The following is a 12,259-nucleotide window of genomic DNA, read 5'->3' on the forward strand; positions in this document are numbered from 1 at the left end:
AACAAAATGCCTATAATCTTGCTAACCCTGTCCCATCCCCACTTCTACTCTTCTGTTCGCTCTGCTCCAGCCATGGGCCTCTTTGCTGTTCATCAAACACCGTAAATTTACTATTGTCTTGGGGATTTTATACTCGCCTCTCCCTTTTCCTGGGTCGTCATCCCCCAGAAAGCTGCTGTCTGTCTGCTCCTTCATCTCCTTCAGGTCTTTGCTCAAACGTCTATCTTATCAGAGGAAATTCCCACAACTTCCCAGATGCCTCCCCAGAGTCCTCCGGCTTCATTCATTGTCACAGCCTTTACTGCCCTCTGACATAATATGTAATCACTTATTTCCTTATTGTCCATCTATTCCCACTAGAGTGTAAGCTCGGTCAGGGCAGGGACTTTGTTTTCTTCAATGCTGGAGCCACAGAGCCTAGAAAATGTTCAATATGTATTCACTGAGTGACCAAAATCAAGTCCTATATTGCTGAGGCCCCTCTACTTCGTAAGTGAATTGAGACAAATCAATGAGCATGATCCAAAACAGTGAACAAGTTCAGGCAAACACGAAGCTTCAGAAAGGAAATTCAGTGGCATCAATATCTTCGCAACTTGAGATATAGAATTGTGAACATAAATCTGCTTTTTCTTAAAGTCTCTTAGTGTTACAAATAACCAGAATAATACATTCATTACTTTCAGAAAACTTGGAAAAGAAGGTAAGATGATTTACTGGTAATTCAAGTTTCTACGCCTTATGTTTAGTAAATGATGGGAATGGACTCAGGGAACAGAGTTCTTAAAATGAAGATGTTAATTTTAAAAAGAGAAGAGTGTGCTTGCACTATCAGGTCTCCCTTCACACCCCTGCTTCCTCCCTCCCCTCCACTCCATCCTCATCGCCACTTCTAAATCTAGCCCCGATCCCTTGAGGTCAGGTGTACCCGAGTGGCTGAGGCACCCTCCCCACCTCAAAGCCAGTCATCCTGCATCCATCATCCTACGATATTTTTTTTGATCTTGTCACTCTTATGATCCAAAACTTTTATGTTCTCTGACTTCATTCATATAATTTGGGCGTGGTTTGTTTAGTTGTTGTTTTGTTTTGTTCACAACAAGCATGTACCACTTTCAGAATCTAAATTTAAAAAAACAAGGACATGGTCCATGGCCCTCTCTTCTCGTCAGAATGAATTTTAAGCTCCTGAACCTGAAATGCAAGACCCTCCACAATTTTCCTTGAAGCTTCCCTTTCCAGCCTCCAGAAGACCCAAATCTGCCGATGCAGGAAAGCTACCCCACTCCCACTCTACCGCAAAACCAGCCACCCTTTCCTTCCCTACAACTGTGTGCTTGACATTTCTCCAGCTTGGAATGCCCTCCTCCCTCCAATGGAATTCTCCTGGAGCTGCAAGTCACGGCTCAGGTTCAGACCCAAGAACTCTTGCAGAAACAGTGGTCAGACCCAGACTTCTTAGGAGATGGTGAGTTCACCACTATTAGAGGTACTCAGAGACAGGCTGAAAACGTAACAAGGACGCTCTCACCAAACCCACTCACTGTGAGAGTTCCCATGAACTCCTACTAGAAGGTTTTATTTGACCATTTCTGTTGGGAATGACTTCTTGCCTCCTTCAGAATAGACTGCCCATCCTGCTTACATGGCAATTACCATATGCTGACATCAGAGTCCTATTACAGCTGTATTTTCGTATGTCTGTGTCTAATCTCCTTAGCTCACCACAAGCTCCTGAAAGCCAAGAGTCTCAGGGCACCTAACACTGTCCCTTGCAAATGATGGGTACTCTGTATTTGTCAGTGATGGCACAGTTCAAACAGGAAAACACTGGGAAGAACATAAAAGAGAGAGGGGCTAGTCACGAAGCAGCAAGAAACACTGCTCTGCGCTGTTTCATGAGATGGTCAGTCAGGTGTGGCCACAGAGGGTACACAGGAGAGGGGCAGGAGAACGGCATTTCTTATCCTCACTAGTCCTAGAGAGAGAGCCACTGCAGGCCACTAGGGGGCCATGCTGGGGGTGGGGGGTGGGTAGGAGACGTGGAGGGCCAAGGGAGCAGGCTCAACCAAGCAGGTGGGGAGCCAAGAGAGTAAGAACAGTGGGCAAGTGTCTTTATTGGGGGTCAGGAGTACACAAACAAAAGGTGTGAGAGGATGTCACTGGTGTGTCTGAACGTCACTAGGTCACAGGGGAGGAGGGCAAGACGGGGGACTCGTGCGGCAGAGGCCAGCCTTATCACGCTGGTGCACCTGGTCACCTGGGCAGGGCGCTCCCAGGCTGTTTGTAGGAATGCTGAGGCAGCAGGAAATGCAAAGTTTAAAACTTTACCATGCAAATACAAACTTCCCTGGGCTCCTGAGACTTGCTCCGTCAGGTTTCTGTGTGTATTTACTTGTCAACTCTCAGCCGGTCTATCCATTTCAATGGGCATGTCCTCAAGGATATGCAAAGTATCTTAACGAGCGTGGACTAGTCCAGGGAAACCTTGATGTGTAAGCACATTCCTCTTGAATCAGGGGGAAGAAGTAAAGCCCAACACAGAATGTGACCTCGCCGATGGCTGCGAGAGCAGGCAGCACTGGGCTGACGTCTTGTGGGTCAGCGGCAATGACAGGCTTTGTCCTGGAACTGGACAACTGCTTGCAGGGTCCACAAAATGACTTTCTTTACCCGAAAGAGAAGGCCGGGCAGGCGGGAGGTGGTGCCAGAAAAAAATCCCCATCACAAAGTGGAGCGAAGCTGTAGGGAGTGGTCTAGCACAATCCGGTCCCGAGGCGGACCAGGCTCGACTGCTGGGGGCTCGCCATCTGGGAGGCCTGAAAAGGCACCTGTCTGGGAATCAGGAGGCTTCAGTTTATGTTCCAGTTTTACTGCTGGCTATTGCTATGACCTTGGAGCCGGCCAAATCAATCCTGCACATTTCTGTTTAACCGTCAACAATAAGTCAGGGCCACAGCCATGATAGAAACATATATCAAAACAACAGAATTGCTCTGACCACCACCGAGCCTCAAAATCCAATACACAGCTTGAAGGCCACCCCTGGAAACTGCTAGTTTGTCTTTGGAGCGGCTACGTGTCCTTATTCCAGCCTGACGCCACCCCCCCTCCGTGGACCCCTAGGTCTTCTAATGGCCTGGCTTTCCCTCCTTCTATCCGGAATCCAGCACAGCAACAGTGATCCTGCACAGTTAACCACATCAGAACATTCTCCTACGTTCTCCCACCTCCCAACATGTACCCTTCGGACCTAGATCTCCCAAGGAAGCCAATTATTAATATCCTTGTTAGTTCATCCTACCTACCAAGTAGTGTAATACTTTAACCCAGTGAAACTATCTTCAAGAAATAATCTAGTTTTAGGAATTAATAAAGGAGAAAAGAAATCCAAACCAGGGAAAACTTTCATTTGTCAGTGTCCTCTCAAATCACACTCCTCTCCCACTTAGGCCTGTTGACCCTTTATTTGAACAATAAGCCATCTCTATCAATGTGATTTTAAATGAATCAAGGGATCAAGCACTCTTCACTTCCATTGCGACTATATATTGTTTAACCAGCTGTCAAGTTCCACGCTGGCTACTTGTATTTCATTCATCAGTGAAGTGGTTTCTCTCGGCACCACATGCTGGAATCTGCCTGCTACAATTCCACTGAATAGTCACTTTCTTTTTTTTTTAAGTTGTTTTTTTTTTTTAAGATTTTATTTATTTGTCAGAGAGAGAGAGCGTGCACAAGCAAGGGGAGCTGCAGACAGAGCAGGTAGAAGGAGAAGCAGGCTCCCCGCCAAGCAGAGAGCCCGATGCGGGGCTCGATCTCAGGACCCTGGGATCATGACCTGAGCTAAAGGCAGACGCTTAACCGACTGAGCCACCCAGGCGTCCCGGATAGTCACTTTCATAAGAAATTTCTACTTTACCTCCAATAGGTGGGAAAGGAGAAGAGGAAATGGAGGCAATGACTGGACCTGGTGAGGAAAGGGTGCCTTCGTCTCTGATGATCCATTTATATCAAGCACAGTAAAAAGTATCCAGAAAGCTACCTGGTTAATAATGGCTTAATTACAATTCTCTAACCTGAGTTAGTTTTGTGAAGTCCTTGAGGTATACTTTTGCAGTGTTTGCATCCTCTGTCCTACGGGAACTGGAGCAGCCAGACGATCCTATCACACGGAAAGCTGCCGCTGATTGCCCTTTCGAGCTCATGGAAGCACAACTTCCTGCACAGCAAACTAATGAAGGCACCTAATAAGGAGGTGCGGGAGGAAATGGCCGCGTGCCTGGCATTTCCAGCCCCAGCTTCCTTTCCTGCTCCGGAAGAGAGAGCGGCAACGCGGCACAAGTTTTTTTGTAAAGGGCTACCGAGTTCACCAACTCTTAGACCTCAAATCTTCCTGTGAAGAGGGTGTTCCTTGGGGATTATTTTAATGCTAAATATCAACCATTTCCCAGCTTACCTTTCTGAACCTCTCATTTCAAAAGCTTTGCTTTTTGCTCTCTCTCATTATTTTTCTCAAGCATTGGAATAACATGTTTCTCTCCCTTGAATTCTGCAGTTATTTCTGACTAAAATTATTTTACTTTTCAGAAAGGAATTGTGTGTTGACAACTCAAGTGGAAGAGAAAGGAATGTTCTGGCACTCGGTATTCATTAGTTGAGAATGAAGATGGTAATAAACATTTGAATAACGACCCTCATGAGTACCAAATACAGTCTTTTGAGAAGACAAAGCTTAAAATTACAGATATTCTAAGTAGCATTTAGCTACATAAAAGGCATTTGTTCAAGTAATTCCTCCAAGAGGAAGTCCTTATTTGAGAGTACAATACTTAAAATAATCAACTGTTGACAATATAATGTGTATAATAAATACACATTTTCTTTTTTTTTTAATTTTTTTTTTTTTAAGATTTTATTTATTTGTGAGAGAGAGAATGAGAGACAGAGAACATGAGAGGGAGGAGGGTCAGAGGGAGAAGCAGACTCCCTGCTGAGCAGGGAGCCCGATGTGGGACTCGATCCCGGGACTCCAGGATCATGACCTGAGCTGAAGGCAGTCGCCTAACCAACTGAGCCACCCAGGCGCCCTAAATACACATTTTCTTAATGTACTATCAACTATCAGGATAAATTTGAGGGTCATTTATACCATTCAGCTATTCAGATCCCAAATTAACACAAAAGAGGTTGTATCATACCATTAATGGAATACCATGTAATGGCATTCATACCATTAAAGTAATGCTTTTCCTTCCTAAATGTATGATTAAATCTGTTTCTTCATGTTCTGATACTCCTATATCACCATGACTATCTTGCCCACACTTTCCGGGACGTCTGAATCTTTTCTATTTTGAAATGATAAAATCATATGCGTAGCTCAAACACAAAGAATTTCGGACTAGACTTAAAGCTAAGACAACAAGAAACAAACAAGCATTTAGCTTTATTCAATTCATTAAATGGCAGAACATTGTTGAGTTACTTGGTATTTTATGGAAAACGGCCTTTTTGTTAAAATAAAACAAAAGAAAAAAATCATAGAATTTGTCTTCTCAAATTTCTGGATGTATTGAGAATGTTTTATTCAGAACTTCCTATTTACAACTAAAACAGACCTAGGTATACAGAAAATAGCAAACTCGTTAATATTTCTCATAATATCAACACAAGGAAAATCCCCTTTCAACATTCATTCTTCTTTTATAGATGTCTAGTTATCAGTCAAACCATTCTTTTTCTTTTTCTTTTGTTAATCACAGGCTTCTGAAAACATCATGATTTCTCTGCAGCTGAATATCTTGGGGGCACCAAACATGTATATGAAATGTGGCTTATAATCAAGTGTAGGTCCATTATCCAGTTTCTGTAATGCTGAAATCCAAAGACTCTCATCTTTGTAACTGATCCCTTTGCAAGACCTGACCAAACCTGAATTCACTTAGCAGCAAAACCTAACCTGAACTGGTTTGAGGCTGTTTATAGTCTTTATTTATTTACACCACTTCATTTGAATACGTATATATCCAGCTACAGTTATGCCAATGTGTTTGATAATGAAGTATTTCCTCAGCCCCCTAGGGCCAGCTACCAAACACAGGCACAAGCATTGAATTCTGAAACATGGCTGGTCTCAAGGTTTGGATAAGAAATGGTGTGCCTGGATTCAGTTCAGCTAACCTGTCCTGTGCTGTTCTGAGCACTATTCAAGGTAAATGGTCCACTGCCAGTGTTTTCATTACCTCAACCCACCATTTCCTAAATGCATCATCTTCTCAAACTGCATTGTCCTAATGAATTCCTCTTTTTTTTTTTAAATAAAATAACTACTCCCTTAGTCACTCACCCAATCTCCTAGTTACCCGTAACTTCACGCTAGTCTCACCACCTCAATCCCATCAATTGTTGAAGCTTCACAAGGTTCCACATGTGCCCATCCTGTGGCCCACTGTCCCACCCCCAGGCCAGAGTGGCCTGAATGGCTGCAAGAGGCTCCAAAAATACCTTCCTCCTTCCCTTTCTACTCCCCTACCCTGCCCCTCTCCAATTCCCACTAGATCCTGCTTCATTCTGCTTCATGAGAATCTTGTCATCATCCCCCACTGGAAGAGATAAAGTGCAAAGTGTGAGACTGGCACTTCAAGACCAAAGAAAGCAGTTAGAATTAACCCACCCTTCTGCTACATCTCCTTCTCCTTCCTAATGCAGACTTTTCACTCCCTTCAAAATGAGCATGACTTCCTCCCCGTTTTTCCCGACTCCAAAAAAAGCTAAGTTGTTTTCATCTCTTTGGCTCACACCATCTACCCCATGACCTGAAATTTGTAATGAATTCTTTGCATCATATCTGACTATTTTCATCCCCCTCACGCTTCAGCCTCAGCTTAGATCCCACACTGGCAGCAAAGCTTTCTTGCACCTTCCCGGCCCATCATGATCGCTTTCTTGAATTCCCATAACTCTCACAGTCTGGACTATTCATTTGATACTTGATATGCACTTCCTTGTATTATCAGAGTAATTAATTTTTCATGCATATGTATCCTGTCTCTTTAACCAGATTTTAAACTCCTTGAGAGAGGAGACCATGTCTCATATTTTATGAATGAACAAATGAATACCCTTTTATAGCTTACGATAAGAAGGCAAAATTGGCAAATACAACATGTAAAAGACAAAGGAGCATTAATTTATTCATTCAAATTTAGCAAATATTGCTGTGTTCCAGGCATTGTTTCAGCACCAAGGATTAAACAATAAGCAACACAACGTAAGCCTGCCCTCGTGAGGCTTCTGGTATAGCTAGGAAACCAGACATTAGTGAAACAATTATACAAATAACTATATACACAAATATGTCTGTTTTAAAAAAAGGAACTGTGCAATACTAACAGGTTCTGAATCATTTTCATATCCTATACTTGACAATTCATCCTAAGTCAGCCTGCCCCCTGCCCTCCATCCGTGTTAAGAAAATTGCAACTAATAGAGGCTCTCTGCACAAGTTAGGAAACAAGAAGAAAATAGGGAAGACAAATAGCAAGAGCAGTTTGTTTAAGAAATACATTTGTCACAATCTTAATGGCCTAAGATTCATGCTTGGATAAAGTTATCCAATCAGAAGGCACTTCTTAGACCCTGATCACTCTGCACTTCACAGAATTACTTTCAGGGAATAAAAAAAAAAAAAAAAATCAGAGAATTGCTTTTCTGCTTAAAAGTTACACTCTAAACTTTTATGAAAGTTTACTTTAAGATACAAGAATGTGAAATCTATTTCTGCCTTTGCCACTCAGTGTCTCCCATACAAACCAAAGAAAAAAGAAATTCTTTACCAGAATTTAGGGCAAGGAAATTCCAAAATTTAGTGCAAAGAAAGATTCCCTTGTGAAACATGAAATTTCCATCGTTTCTAGTATCCAAAGGCTTATAATAGATCACATTTCCCTTTTTGCCCAGGCTCCAAGGAAGCTCGAAACCAACCAGGTAACACCTCATGAAATCAAAACATATTTAACTCTCTCTCTTTTCTGGTTCAAGCATTACCTCCCCTTTGACACTCTTCCTGACTCCCTCCTGTCAGATGTTGTTTTCCCTCCAGCTCCCACTGTGTCTACTTGCAACAAAGAATGTACAGCCAGGTGCTCATTCTCTATTCCTATTGCATTAAGCATATATGTTTTTGTAAATCATTTCAATTCCATTTTGGAATAAAAATGATTTCTTGAGCAAGCTTATTTCTTTATATAAGTCTTATCATCAGAAATATAAGTCTTGTCATTAGAAATCTTTCGATTTTTCTATTCATGGGTTTCTCCAGTGTATAATGTATAATTCTCCAAAACCCTAGGATGCATTATACTTATTTTTTTAAACAATGAAATCATCCACACAATTGGAAGCGAGAGGCATTGGGAAAGTATTCAAATGGAATTAGATTTTCAAAAATCCAAATGTAATATTCACCTCAACAAGATTCAGTGTTACACCTACAGAAATTTTTATGAAATGTATCAATTGTGATTTCCCATGTGTTCCTAAATTATTCTCTACATTTGAGAAATTTGGGATTTGTGATCAGTCTGAAACCATAAAAGTTTAGTGCTAATGTAGGAAAACCAACTCTCTCATGTTATTCCAATCATACAGCAAAGGTGAGATGGGGTAATTTATAATGCATTTAATCAGGGCACCTCAGTGGCTCAATTGGTTAAGCGACTGTCTTCGGCTCAGATCAAGATCCTGGAGTCCCAGGATCGAGTCCTGCAGCATTGGGCTCCCTGCTCAGTGGGGAGTCTGCTTCTCCCTCTGACCCACTCCCCTCCCACGCTCTCTTTCTCTCATTCTCTCTCTCTCTCAAATAAATCTTTTTAAAAATGTATTTAATCATTTGTGTTCCTGATAACATGCAATTTCCAATTTGCAAGAGTCACCATTTTTGTTTGGGACAATTCCCTTTACAAATCATAAATCATGAGGCGGTTTCATGCAGTTAATTCAAAAGCCACAAAATTGTAATATTTATGCCTCATAAAAATAAAATTAACCAACAAAGTAGATTAAATTATGTGCTCATAGATTGATCACTCTTCCTCATTCATGCTTTAATTGGGCAATAAGGTACTGTCCTTCCGGAGTCTACTAGGGAAGAGATTTTCCATAATAAAATAAGTGAGGGAAGACTCACAAGTTAATGAAATGAAAGGGGCAATGAAGGAATAGTGGCATTCTGTTCAATATTTTTACTTGGCATTTCATTGGAGAATTAACAAAAAGGAAGCTGTTTAACTGATCCCACAAAATGATTCTGATTATTTTGTAAACCATTTCAATTTCTGTAACAAGAATTTCTGTGCTTGCAATTAACAATCCCACCCCTCCCCACATACACACCACCACCACCATCACCACCACCCACGACAAGCTTGCACCTGCAAACTGTTAAAGGTTTAAATATGGCCCCTTAAAAAATTTAATTATGTATTAATGCTGGTTATTTAGGAACAAGGATGGAAACATTTATCACATTCCAGGCCAATAAGAACAATGTTTGTGCTGGCATTAAATTTTGGATTCTTTTCCATAATGCTGTATGGCTGTCAGTTCCCAAGCACCCTGCTGTACATTCTTTGTTGCAAGTAGACACAGTGGGAGCTGAAGGGAAGACAACATCTGACAGGAGGGAGTCAGGAAAAGTGTCAAAGAGGAGGTAATGCTTGAACTTGGAGGTAAAGGAAAAAAGAGAAATCAACCAAGTTAACAAGAAGGGGCTTGAGCATGATGCACGAGGAGGGGTGCATATGCAAAGACACAGAGGCATGAGAGAACCCAGCAGGTGTGAGGACCTGCAAATAATTCTAAAGTGTGGCATGTCAAGAGACCAGGTTTGAAGTCAGGCAGGAGTAGATCATCAAGAGCTTTGGATATCAATCAAAGGAGTATAGATTTTATTTTGTAGGTAATAGGAGCCATCTAGCCATGTAGAAAAATTATTCCAGTAGCAAAAATCCAGAATTAACTGAATAAGGACAGAACTAAATGATTACCATTTTGTGAATGAAGGAAGACACAATGGCCATGAAGGGAGATAAAGAGAGAGAGAAGAAGACAAGTTTGGAGTTCATTAGAAAATTCAATCCAGAATCCAGTTATCTTTCCACTTATCACCAAGATTTGCAAAAGGTTATCATTCCTTCTCTAATACCCCATATAATTTCATAGATTTTTAGTAAGAAAAAAAAGAAAATTGCCAAATAGAAGTGATAAAGCTAACTATGTTATAGAATCTTTCCTATAGTAAGTAAAAATAAATAAATAAATAAGACATACTTTGGCACTATCTCAAAATAATTTGTACTCAACATACTACTTGAAATCCAGAGTGATTTTTTCAGGGCTGAATTATTTATACCAACAGGAGAATTAAAAAGTAAGCCATCAATGAAATGTGATTTTAGTATAAAACATAAGATTTTATAATAAAATAACTTAACATTAAGTGTAGAAACCAAATGATCTGCCCTTATTATTAATAATACCATGACTTTGACCATATGATTCTCAATCTCAATATAAGGGATAACTTTTCTCCAAACTGGATATTTTGTCTAAAGTTTGCCTTACCTTTCTACACTGAGCAAATTTCCTGAATGGATCACAAACACAACCAGTCATTGCTTATAATAGACACCTAGCATTTTGTCTAACAGCACTCCTGAACCATTTTTGGAAACTGACCCTCTCCCACTCAGCCCCCACCCTTAACCTCTCCCATCTTTATGAATGTCATGCACAACACCATGCTTGTTCAGTGTCTGGTGGATGGCCCGACTAACACCCAGTTCCTAGATACCCTCTGTCAAGACCTGTCTCTGCACTTTACTTGGGCACTAATAAAGGCCACATTGTAGTTGGGAATCACCACTGAAGAATGGCTGTCCTTCATTACAACATGGCATCTCACCACATCCATAAATCCTTTCCCTTTTCTTAATTCCATTTCACCTGTGCAGTTTCACCTGATCTTCCAGTCCATGCCCGCTCCTCCCAGACCATCAATCTTCCTTACCTCCTTTCCATGCCCAGCCAGGCCCCATTTTAATCAAAAGAATAACTTTTTTATTAGAACCCTCCATTTATTTTCCATCCTTTGTTTCCAATACAGCAAGCCTGGGCAGTCCCCACGCAGATGAATCTCTCTCGAATTCTGTTCCAGGTGACTGAGCTCTCATAAAGAAAACTGCTCAGCAGTTCAGACTGATATCATTCAATTTACAGTGGCTAACCCCAACAGCCCTCCGTGATTGTCAGTAACCCTTCTGTTTGTCCCTAGTCAGCTAGCATCTACACTCCATAGGGTTGCTCTTCCAAACCTTAGCCACTTTCTTAAACCCCTTGCATCCTCCAATCCTTCCACCTTTATCTTTGGCTCTTCTTTCTTCATAGTGAAATACAGATCATCAGATCACCATTTACCTCTCTACTCCTCCACCCCAAGGTACCTATTAGAATACAAACCTTTAACTCTTTCATGACAATTTCTGAGGAACCGGGGTGTCTCCACCTGTCCTCGCTAAGGCCATCATTTCTATCTGAATCCTAAGTCATAAATAAAGCAGAGAGGGGGCACCTGGGTGGCTTAGTCGGTTAAGCATCTGCCTTTGGCTCCTCAGGTCATGATCTTAGGGTCCTAGGATGGAGCCCCTTGTCGTGTCAGGCTCCCTGCTCAGCAGGGAGTCTGCTTCTCCCTCTCCCTCTGCCCCCTTCCCACCACTCGTGTGCACGCTCTCTCTCTGCTTTCTCTCTCTCTCTCAAATAAATAAAATCTTTTAAAAAAATAAAATAAAATAAATAAAGCAGAGAAGCCTTCAGAGATCTCTCCATGTATTTATCTTCATTTCAGTCTAGCTCTTTCCCCCAAATGTCAAGCAGATAAATTAATCTCACTCCTCAACACCAGCACCACCACCATCAACAACAAAATCTTTCCTTGGTCCTTCTTACATTTTTAGCTACTTCCCATCTCCTTTCATTTCCTCACCAAACTTCTTGAAACTATGTATATATATAAAAAATATAAAATATGTACATTTTATAAATTTATGTAATAGAAACAGATGACCATAGTTTGATATTGAGAAGAATATATAAGTAATACTATGTGTGTATATCTATGTTTTTAATTTGTTTTTTCCTTAAGCCATTGCTATCTGTTTCTAACCAAGCTTCTAGATTGAAAATACCCACACTGTGTCAC

General features: G+C 41.2%; 1 protein-coding gene across 2 annotated transcripts in view; it reads right to left on the reverse strand.

The window, feature by feature from the left end:
• Nucleotides 1-12,259, reverse strand: part of TMEM117 (transmembrane protein 117) — a 453,511-nt gene that overhangs the window by 428,812 nt on the left and 12,440 nt on the right. The gene's annotated exons all lie outside the window — the stretch shown is intronic.

Source organism: Phoca vitulina, unplaced genomic scaffold (assembly GCF_004348235.1).
Source record: "Phoca vitulina isolate PV1807 unplaced genomic scaffold, GSC_HSeal_1.0 scaffold23, whole genome shotgun sequence".
Classification (NCBI taxonomy): domain Eukaryota; kingdom Metazoa; phylum Chordata; class Mammalia; order Carnivora; family Phocidae; genus Phoca; species Phoca vitulina.